At 34.3% G+C, this 10,800-nt stretch overlaps 1 pseudogene; it reads right to left on the bottom strand.

Annotated features, from left to right (window-relative positions):
• Window positions 1–2,850: 2,850 nt before the first annotated feature.
• Window positions 2,851–3,737, bottom strand: LOC132363376 (serum response factor-binding protein 1-like; annotated as a pseudogene).
• Window positions 3,738–10,800: the final 7,063 nt, after the last annotated feature.

The raw sequence follows: 10,800 nt of genomic DNA, 5'->3' as shown, positions 1-10,800 counted from the left end.
GATAAGGATTGCACTGAATTTCTAGATTGCCTTGGGTAGTATTGTCATTTTAACAATATTAATGCTTCTAATTCATGAGCACAATATATCTTTTCATATGTTTGCATTATCTTTAATTTCTTTCATCAGTGTCTTATAATTTTCTAAGTACAGGTCTTTTACCTCTTTAGTTAGACTTATTCCTAGGTATTTTATTCCTTTTGATGTGATTGTAAATGAGATTGTTTTCTTAATTTCTCTTTCTGATATTCTGTTGTTAGTATACATGACAGATTTCTGTATATTTTGTATCCTGCAATTTTTCTGAATTCATTGATGAGTTCTTGTAGTTTTTTGGTGGTGTCCCAAGGATTTTTTATGTATAGTATCATGTCACCTGTGAACAGTGACACTTTTATTTTTCCTTTCAAATTTGGATATCTTTTCTCTCTTTTTCTTGTCTGGTTGTTGTGGTTAGGACTTCCAACACTCTGTTGAAGAAAAGTGGCAAGAGTGGGCATCCTTGTCTTGTTCCTGATCTTAGAGGAAATGCTTTCAGCTTTTCACTGCTGAGTATGGTGTTAGCTGTGGGCTTACTGTAATGGCCTATATGATGTTGAGGCATACTCTCTCTATACTGACTTTATTGCTGTTTTTATCATAAATGGATGTTGAATTCTGTCAAAAGCTTTTTCTGTATTTATTGAGATGATCATAGTTTTATTCTTCAATTTGTTAATGTTGTGTATCATATTGATTGATTTGTGGATATGGAACTATCCTTGTATTACTGGTATGAATCCCACTTGATCATGGTGTATGATCCTTTTAATGTATAATTTGAATTCAGCTTGCTTACATTTTGTTGAAGTTTTTTACATCTATGTTCCTCAGTGATATTGGCCTGTAATTTCCTTTATTTGTGATATTGTTGTTTGGTTTTGGTATCAGGGTAATGCTGGCCTAGTAGAATGAGTTATGAAGTATTTCTTCCTCTGCACTTTTTGGAACAGGTTGAGAAGTATCGGTATTAAATCTTTGCTAAATGTTTGGTAGAATTCACCTGTGAAGCCACCTGGTCCTGGACTTTTGATAGCTGAGATTTTTTTAAATCACTAATTCAATGTCATTACTAGTAATTGTTCTGTTCATATTCCTGATTCACTCTTGGGATATTGTACATTGCTTTGAATTTGTCCATTTCTTCTAGATTGTCCATTTTATTGGCATATAATTGTTCTTAGTAATTTCTTATTATCCTTTGTACTTCTATAGTGTCAGTTGTAACTTCTCCTTTTTCATTTCTTATTTTATTGATTTGCACCCTCTTTTTTTTTTCCTTGATGAGTCTAAAAGTTTAACAATTTTATTTTTTTTCAAAGAACCAGTTCTTGGTTTCATTGCTCTTTTCTATTGTATTTTTAGTCTCTATTTCATTTATTTCTGCTCTGAACTATATGATTTTTTTCCTCCTACTAACTTTTGTTGGGTTTCTTTGTTTTGCTTTCTTTTTCCAGTTCCTTTAGATACAAGGTCAGGTTATTTATTTGAGATTCTTCTTGATGTCTGATGTAGGCTTGTATCACTATAAACTTCCATTTTAGAACTGCTTTTGCTGCTTCCCAAAGATTTTGGATCACTGTGTCTTCATTTTCATTTATATCCAAGTATTTTTTATTTCTTTTTTGATTTTTTCAGTGACCCATTGTTTGTTTAGTAGCATATTGTTTAGCCTCCACATGTTTGTGTTTTTTTCCGTTTTTTTCTTGTCATTGATTTCTAATGTCATATCACTGTGGTCAGAAAAGATGTTTGTTATGATTTCAACCTTCTCAAGTAGACTGAGAATGATTTTGTAGTATGGCATGTGATCTATCCCAGAAAATGTTCCATGTGCACTTGAAAAGAATATGTATTTTGCTGCTTTTGGATGGAATGTTCTATACATCCCTATTAAATCTATTTGATCTAATATATCACTTAAAACCAGTGCTTCCTTGTTGGCTTTCTGTCTGGACAATCTGCCCATAGATGTACATGCAGTGTTAAATCGCCTATGATTATGATAATACTGCTTATTTTTGCTTTATGTTTGTTAACATTTGCTTTATGTATTTAGGTGCTTTTATGTTGGGAGCATATATATTTACAATTGTTATATCTTCTTCTTGGAATAGTCCCTTAATCATGATGTTATGTTCTTCTTTGTCCCTTTATACAGTCTTTGTTTTAAAGTCTATTTTGTCTGATATAAGTATTGCTACCCTGACTCTCTTTTTGTTTCCATTTGCATGAAAATCTTTTTTTCATCCTCTCATTTTCAGTCAGTTTGTGTCTTTAGATCTGAAGTTAGTCTCTTGTAGCTAGCATATATATGGGTCTTGTTTCTTAATATTATATTTGGATTTCTTTTTCCTTTTTGTGCATCTTTTATAGATTTTTAGTTTGTTGCTACCATGAAAGATAATCTATTTAAATAGCTACATTTTCCTCAGAATTTTTATTATTATTTTAAATATATCTTGACATTTATTTTTCAAGGCAAAAAGCCACAGAGCTGAACCAGTGAAATACACTTCATGATAAGCACAAATGAGAAATATGAGATAGTTATAATCCAAAAATTAGTTCATAGAGGAAACATTCTGGAGCATATTATTAAAAATCTTAAGTATGTGCTTGATTTGTGAAAGGCTTATGTAAACATAAATTGAACGCACTTAAAAAAGGAAAACAAAGACAAAAACAAACATTTCTATAACTCCTTCAAAGAGACTTAGTCAAATACACCTTTAAATAATAGGTTAGTGAGAAAAAAACAGAAAAATAATTTTTAGATGGAAATGTTCACAAAAAGAGCTCACTACTAAATTATCGGGTACATTGTAATTCCCCTAAAACAACAATTTTAGATTGCTACTCTATTTACCTCTTGCTTGCTTCCCATGAAGGTTGAAGGGGTACCTATAATTTGTGTTTTATATTTTTAAAGAAACTGATTCTTCATTTGAGGTTCATTTTGTTGAAAACTGGAGTTTTGATTTTAGGAGACTTGTTCTCTGTAATTTCTTCTAGAACTTTTAATCCAGAAAAGAAACTAAAAGCACTGATTCAAACTTCCTGGCTTCTGTATTTGACTTGTTTTTGTTATTTCTTATATCTCAATAGGTTTCAAGAATATCTTTTTTGAGTAACACTTTTTGTGTTTTTTTTGTTCCTTAACTGAAAAATGGCAACTATTTTCCTTCTTTCATAATGAAGAATGATTTTCCTAATGAAGAAGGCATCACCATTATCACTAGCATCATACATGAAAGACTGTGTGCAAAACTTTTCTTCTTCATGTAATTTTTTCCCATCATTCTCACCACCAAAAGTGCTATCATACTCTTTATTTTGGCAGGGGTTACTTAACATTTCCATTCTGTGGTTGGCAAGGGTCTTCTAGGGTTTGGAGGGAACTACAAAATCCTTTTCAGAAGGCTTTGATGAAGAATTTGAAATATCCACTACTTTGGGACCATATTCCACCTTGATAATTTCTTTTGGATTATTCATTGGTTTCTCTGGTTTCACTTTGGTTTCTTTCTCTTTTTGCTCACTGATAATAATTCCTTCATGCTATATCTTACTGACGTTGTCATTTAAACACAAAGTGTCCTTGGAATGATTTTTTTCTAAAGCATTCTTTAAAGACTTAACTTCAGCAGTCTTGTAAGTTTCGGAGCTTTGACAGCAGCTTTTATCATCCTTTTCATTTTTGACAAAATCCATGGAATCTTGGTGAAGATAAAACATTGACTTTTTTGATTCATAGATTTTTAGACAGATAATACCCTGAAGATATCAATTTCACTTTTTTTATTTAATAGATGAACAAAGTAAATTACTTTTAGAGTTGAAGAGATGATTATTGGTAGACTGGGAGGAGATTCCAAATCTCTTAATTTCTAATGTTTTTTCTACTACATCATGCTGTTTCTTAAATATTTATTTGAATTAAGTCTAGTTATTCATGGAGCTAATCACTTAAATGAAAAAAAAAAGGAAAATATTTCTTACTTTATTTCATTTCCTCTATTACAATTTCTTGATTTTTTTTTTAAATTTAATGTCTAAAATTTCCAGCCAAAACTGTCTATTTTTCTCTATTTACAAGCTCTTCTGAAAATTTTCATTTACTTCATTACTTCAGCTATCACCTGTCACCTCCCACCTTCATGCAAAGGAATCTCCAGTTTATAACTCCAACACTCATAGCTCTGGTCTCTCTTTAAATTCTAATTTAAGTGAGCAAGCATCACCAGAGATGTCGATGGGCAAAACACAACATAATATGTACACTGTCAAATAAAACATGCAAGTATGGACATAAGTAATAAAAGATTTTATTAAGGGGAACTATTGCAATAGAGAGAATGTTCTGACCATCCAATTGATAAGTGTCTTAAAAGTCAGACAGAAAAGGTGTTTTGTTTGTTTTTTAGGAAGGACTAAACAAGACTAGCAGGAACTAGGTGTGAGAGAGTAGGATGAACAGGTGGCAAAATCAGACAGTTGAGCAAGAAATGTTTTTCTCTGTAGTCCCAGTTCTTGGGAGGGGCAATAAAGGAAGAGTTGTTTCATGTTCCAGTGTTTGCATAACCTCAAGGGCAAGTCAAAGTTCAGAGGAAAGAAGAAAAGCCTAACTAAATGTTGGATAAGCCACATTCGTGGGCATTTTGTTCAGATTGATCAGTGAGAACAAACAGTGCAGTTAATTGTTTATTAAACAACAAATGTTTAGATTCTTTAGAGGAATTTTAGAGGGGATTTAGAGCATCGGCGTCTGGCATTGTCATAGGTAATCAAGGGGATCACCGCAACGGGTATATCTAAGTCATATGGAAAAGGGTGTTTCCTAGAACACAAAAAGGTAGGGAATTCTTAATCATCACTGCTTTCCAGGAGCATAGGAATCAGGTAAAGTTCAACACTGCCAAAACAAATACAGATTTCTGTTCTACCTCATGAACTATTATTTAACCTCATTAAAATATTTCATCTTTCTAGCTTCTCCACTCTCATCAGTAATATTACTAAATGATCAGCAATTCTGACCAGCATACCCTGAAAGGATCTCTAAAGTGATTGCCTTTGATCAAAAAGTACTCCAAACTGATGCACAGAAGGTATGCTTGGGATAAATTATTGGCACTTCCTCTCTCTCCACCCCCTTCATGCCAATCACTGTTACTTGTATAATAACACTCAATTTTGAAAGGCTGCTATAAAATCTCCAAGAGAAGATTAAGTCCAAAATATTTTTCTGTAGTCAGATACCCCACTCTACCTTGTACCATTCAGCACCTTCATAATGCTTCGTAATTGCTGTTTTTCTAGTCCAACAATTTTACTTTCCTAAAACCCTTTTCATTGTGCCTTCTGAAATGCTCCATTACCACCAATTCCCTATGAGTGCCCAACCTCTTCTCAGTGTGTCCCCTGTTTATCACCTTGACCTTTTCTCTTAGTTCGTGTATCTTTTGTACACCTGTATCCACTCTACAATTCAGCTCATTTGTTGTTTTTTTTCATCATGCAATTTTTTTGACTCAACATTTCCAGTCAATTCTTTTAATGTCTTATTTTTCTTGATTAACGCTTCTAATATCATTTCCTATATTTCTTCTTGTTCTATAAATTTACCTTAACTGGTTAAGATTGTCCATTTTATTGTCTTTTGTTTATAGTGGTTGCTGTGCTAAAACACCTTTTTGTTTATCTTTTTTCTAAACTTATTTTTCCTTTGGACATCAGCTGGTTAGCCTAGTAATTTCAGCATATACAGAAAAACTGATGTCTAAGCCCTAGCCTCCAACTTTGGGGGATGGAGATGAGGTTGATTCTAAAGGAAGAGAGCCCTGACAGTTCTTCTTCCATGAGGTAGCCACTATGACATGTTGTGCTGTGTTGTTATTCTCTGCATACCACAGTTGGGCAGTTCTAGAATAATCCTCATGCTATCCCCACTATTCCTGGTCAGCCCTAGGCTGGATGATGTTATTTTCTGCTTTAGGAAACAAATATTGTAGCACCAATCCACAAAAGTTAATGGTAGGAAGACCAGGGCATCCTTAAAAACATTTTCCCCAATCACACTTACACTTACAATGCTTTGCCCTATTCCACCCTTGGATGCTGTTTTAAGAGACACACTGTTACCCAACCACCTTGTATTTCTCATCCTTGGTGTTTCTCATGTTTTATGATAGTTTAACAAACCCATCAGCCTTCTTAGGTCTTCTGCATTGTGTCCATAATGGAGATTGTGTGAGAAAGAATTTAGATCTATGCTAGTTTACCATACTTTGAGGAACCAGAAATCTCAATGCGTTTCTTACTAAGAATTTGTTTCTTTGGTCATTATACTAATCCAAAGTAGTTAAGAGCTGAAAACTGACTGAGGCAACATGATGGTGCTCCTAGCACTTGAATTTAAGCACCAGTGCTAAGTTTGAGATAAAGGACTGGCTTATTTTAGTTTAGTATTTTACAAGGTTTAATGAAATAACAAGACCAGAACTATCCAATTCCAGAATATGTGGCCACATTCCATAAGAGCCATAACCAAGCTCAGCTGGTCCCCAAATATCCTCAGATAGCCCCAATGGCTATCTTTCCTAAAAACTGAAGGAAAAAGTATTAGATTAGTTCACATTACTACTGTTGCATCTGCTAACATTCTCTGATGGAAGTACTTTTTCTCCCCAAACATGAGTATCCACTTTTCTCGGTGACTCACAGGCTTTTAGAATATCACACCCGACACACTTTCTCTATTTTCGTAGTTGTTTTGCCTTCCCTGGAATGTTGCACATCTATAACTCTACAGACCTTATTTGACTAGGGACTGCTTGCTTCCTTCCCCACCCTATCAGTGAGGGAGCATTAAAACTTATTTAATCCATAATTTATAAATCTATATATCAGTGTATAGGTCTACTCATTTAAGGCTTACTTCTATTTCTACTGCTATACGTAGTTAATTTATAATCAGTCTAGTACAAATCTTATTGGGAATCTGTGTTTTCCTACGAGCTGCAGATTGATATCTGGGTATTACTAACAAATATCAGCTGGGCCATATCCTGGATGACTTGGGTCCTGCTCTCTCATCTAAAATTTAAATATCCTGTACTGGGGTTCTCCCTACACACTGGTAATAAGGTGTGAGATGGTGTCCTCTTCCTTTAATTCAGAGCAGATCTCTTAAGATAAAGCCCTGTTCAAGAAAAGCATCCCAATCATTTGAGTTGCCCTCTCTCCCTCTTCCACCAGCAACAATTTTCAGGTCAAAAAGAAACACAAAAAATAACAACACATCAATACTAATGCACAGGCGAGTTTGGGAACTTCACTTGGACCTCTTAATGTGCCTGCCTTTTCTGATTTCATGTTTGTGTCCTCATTCTTCTCCCCTTCAGTGGTCATCATTCTAGTTTTCACATTGTAATATCTGGGGATATTTAAAAAACATTGGTGGCCTTGTCCCATTTCACGCCACTATCCCTGCCTTCACCTCCACCAAGACTCATTTAATTGGTCTGGAACATGACCTGTGCATTGCAATTTTAAAAGGCCCACCAGATGATTCTAATATGTGTTCATGGTGACTAGTGCTTCATTTAGTTTTTCTTCCAACCTGCATCTAATCCCTCTTGTGGGACCAGCTGTGGATTCTTTCTCAGAGATCAGAACCAGCTACATAAATAGCGGCATACAGTGCAAAATGAAAATACAGAGCCCCTTGTTCAAAAACTGTTAAGAATTTCAATACTGTGGTAACAGAGTATGAAATCAAGCATGGTGTCCTTCTAGGAATGGGGCCTTGTGCACAGGTATGATGCCCATTAAGCTAGCCCTGCCTGAAATTCAGTGGTAATAGTTAAGAGGTTTTCCTCCTGTGGGTTATATTTTTTTCTTCCATATTTTTCTGATTTCCCTACTCAGTCTCTTTTGTCTACTCACCTATTATTAAGATTGCATTATTTTGCTCTCACATCATACCCCTGATTTGGTGGGTAAAGGTGGTATTAAGAGCAACTTGAGTTATGGTAGAGTCTTCTATCTCTTTGCTTGGTTACCCCTTTTTGAAGTGGTATTGTCCTCTTTCTCTTATTTGGTTATTACTAGGAAATTTTAGTGATTTTTTTTAACAGTATAGCTTTTCCACAACGTTTTTACCCAGAAGATATTTTGCAATTTTGATTTTCTCTATTTTAATATAATCTGTTGTATTTAAGCAATGAAATCATGAATTTTCAAATGAAAATTAACCAGGACAAAAAGAATAAGAAAATGATCCTAAAGCCGTTCTGGTACAAGCAATGGACATTCTTAAGACAAATCTCCCACCTTGAGCTAAAGAAAAATGAAGTATAATGTAACTACTAGATACTTAACATATATACAAAATTCTGCGTGACTTTCTGAACTAATTTTCTTCCTGCCACTCCTGCCCATTTCAATTATAGCTCCTTCCCCCTCCCTGCACTTCCAATAACTTTAATAAGGAACAACATAGGATTCATGTCTGGAAAGAGATTTAAGAATCATGGAAACATAGTCCATAATTATCATCACATCCTTCAAGATGAAAGCATTTTTGACTCTTGGGTCAGGACTGCAACTGAAGTTCAGGACCCAGAATTTCCTTTCCCTCAGAAAGATGGAGCTGTCAGCACCTCTGACACTACCCAGCATCTAATACTCAGCTGACCTGCAGTGTGCAGTGGATTTACAATACACAGTGAGTGGGGAAGGAGCCAACACCACTATGATATAGTGCTGTGTCAAATAAAGTGGGAGAAGTACTGCTCAGTCCGGATCTCAGGAAGACTTTAATCCTTGCTAGACTGGAGCTGAAGTTTATAGGACAAGCAGATGTAAAATCTCCTCTGGGAATTCAGCTGCTAGAGGCTCAACAAGAACACACTGAAAAGGGAAAATAAAGGCCCACTAATGTGAGGTATATAGTAGTGAGCCTAACAGGTTAATGTGATTCTAGTGGATGTAAGGCAAGCCCCTTGCTGTATGATTTGCTGAAATATTTCTTTCCTCTCTTTTTAAGCATGTTCTTTCAATTCTTCAAAATTAAGCTCAAGTGTAATACCTAAATAAAGTTTTCCCTAATGGCATCTAACACTATTCTTTCCTTTCCTGAATTTTTCTCCCTATAGTTGATCCTACAATTTAAAAAAATATATATGTATATATGTAAATATACATATTACTCTATTCTATTCTGTTGATAAGTCATTCATTTTTGTATGTTACAAAATCAGTACAAAAGGTATATGAATGGTTTAATATATGCACACTTTGTCACACCAACTAGAATGACTAATACCATGAACAAAACCATTGCACAAGCCCTGTATAGTCATTTTGTTCTTAATTATGCTGAATGCAATGCTGTGAACCTATCATCCAACATTCAGGAAAACTGGGTATTGCTGGATATACTGAAAGCAGAATAATTTGTCAATTCTGCATGAAGAATTATTTTAAGTAAATATAATCCTTGTGAATTTGGAATAAACTCAGTGAAGCTAACCTTGTTTTTTTTTTTTTTTACAAGATTTGAAGGTTTATTTAACTATACAAAAGGATGAAAAGTAGAGGAAAAGAAGTAAAGAGAAATTAGAAACACAGAAAAGCATGACACTGTGTGAGGTAAATGAAACCATCTTCTTCATCTTCTGTACCAATAATGTGTGATCCAAATCTCAGAGGTTATTTTTTCTACTAATGTGGTAGACACATGTTTTAAATGTCTATCCAAACACGGTTCCATAGAACAAAGTTTTCTTGTTAAAAATAAAAGGCAGATCTTGGGGTAGAAATTTAATGTGAACCAACAAACCAGAAAATAAAAATACCTTCACCAAATGCCATGGATCCACTTTGTGGTAAAAGTGTATTTCCCAGGGTAAAAGTGAAAAACAGGAGATAGTCCATTTATTTTCCTAATTTTAGCACAATGACAAATTTAGTCATCTGAACTCTAGTTTTTATAAGATAAAATATACCAATTTGTAACCAAAAAAAAAAAAAAAAAAAAACCTATGAGTAAATTCTAGGGTTTTTTCCCCTAGCATAATTTGTGTATTTTTTGAATCAGCTCTACTTCTTACTTATGTAAATTTATGCAAGCCATAATTCTCTTTTTCCTTAACTTATTCCAAGGGCTCTGGCTTCCAATCGTTCCCAAGAGCAAGCATATATTAACTATTACTATTTCACTGAAATGTACCTGTGTCATCTCTCATCTCTTTTGTACCTCTATCCTTAACTGAATTCTCAAGCTCAGCCCTACAAATCCAGTTCTCTTCCTCCATCTATCCTATATTCAAGAAAAAAACCTATCATTTGCTCTGCTTTATCGAACAATGATTAATTTATAATCCAAGTTAACATCTGTAAAATTAACCTAATTAATTCATTCACATTTTAATCCATCTTACTGAATTTTTATAGCAGTATTCCGTTTTGGCTGCTCTGATACTTCTATAAGGCAGATATGGAGTATTAACAGCAAAGATGCCAAAGCTATAAAAAGAATGGTAGAGTAACAAATGAAGGACCACAGCCATCTGCAACTTAAAAAAAAATCAGAATCTGAGGCTGCACGATTGAATCGAGATGGGTCAAGGATTCTGATATAAAAATCAAAGGAAATCACAGGTTCTCCCACCTATTGACCGACTTAACGTACACATCCTTAAGACAGATGACTTTCTACAACAAAATTCAGGATACCTCTATATTCTCAGATTT

This window comes from Balaenoptera ricei, chromosome 3 (genome assembly GCF_028023285.1).
Source record: "Balaenoptera ricei isolate mBalRic1 chromosome 3, mBalRic1.hap2, whole genome shotgun sequence".
Lineage (NCBI taxonomy): Eukaryota > Metazoa > Chordata > Mammalia > Artiodactyla > Balaenopteridae > Balaenoptera > Balaenoptera ricei.
This window is presented reverse-complemented; position numbering and strand designations above follow the sequence as displayed.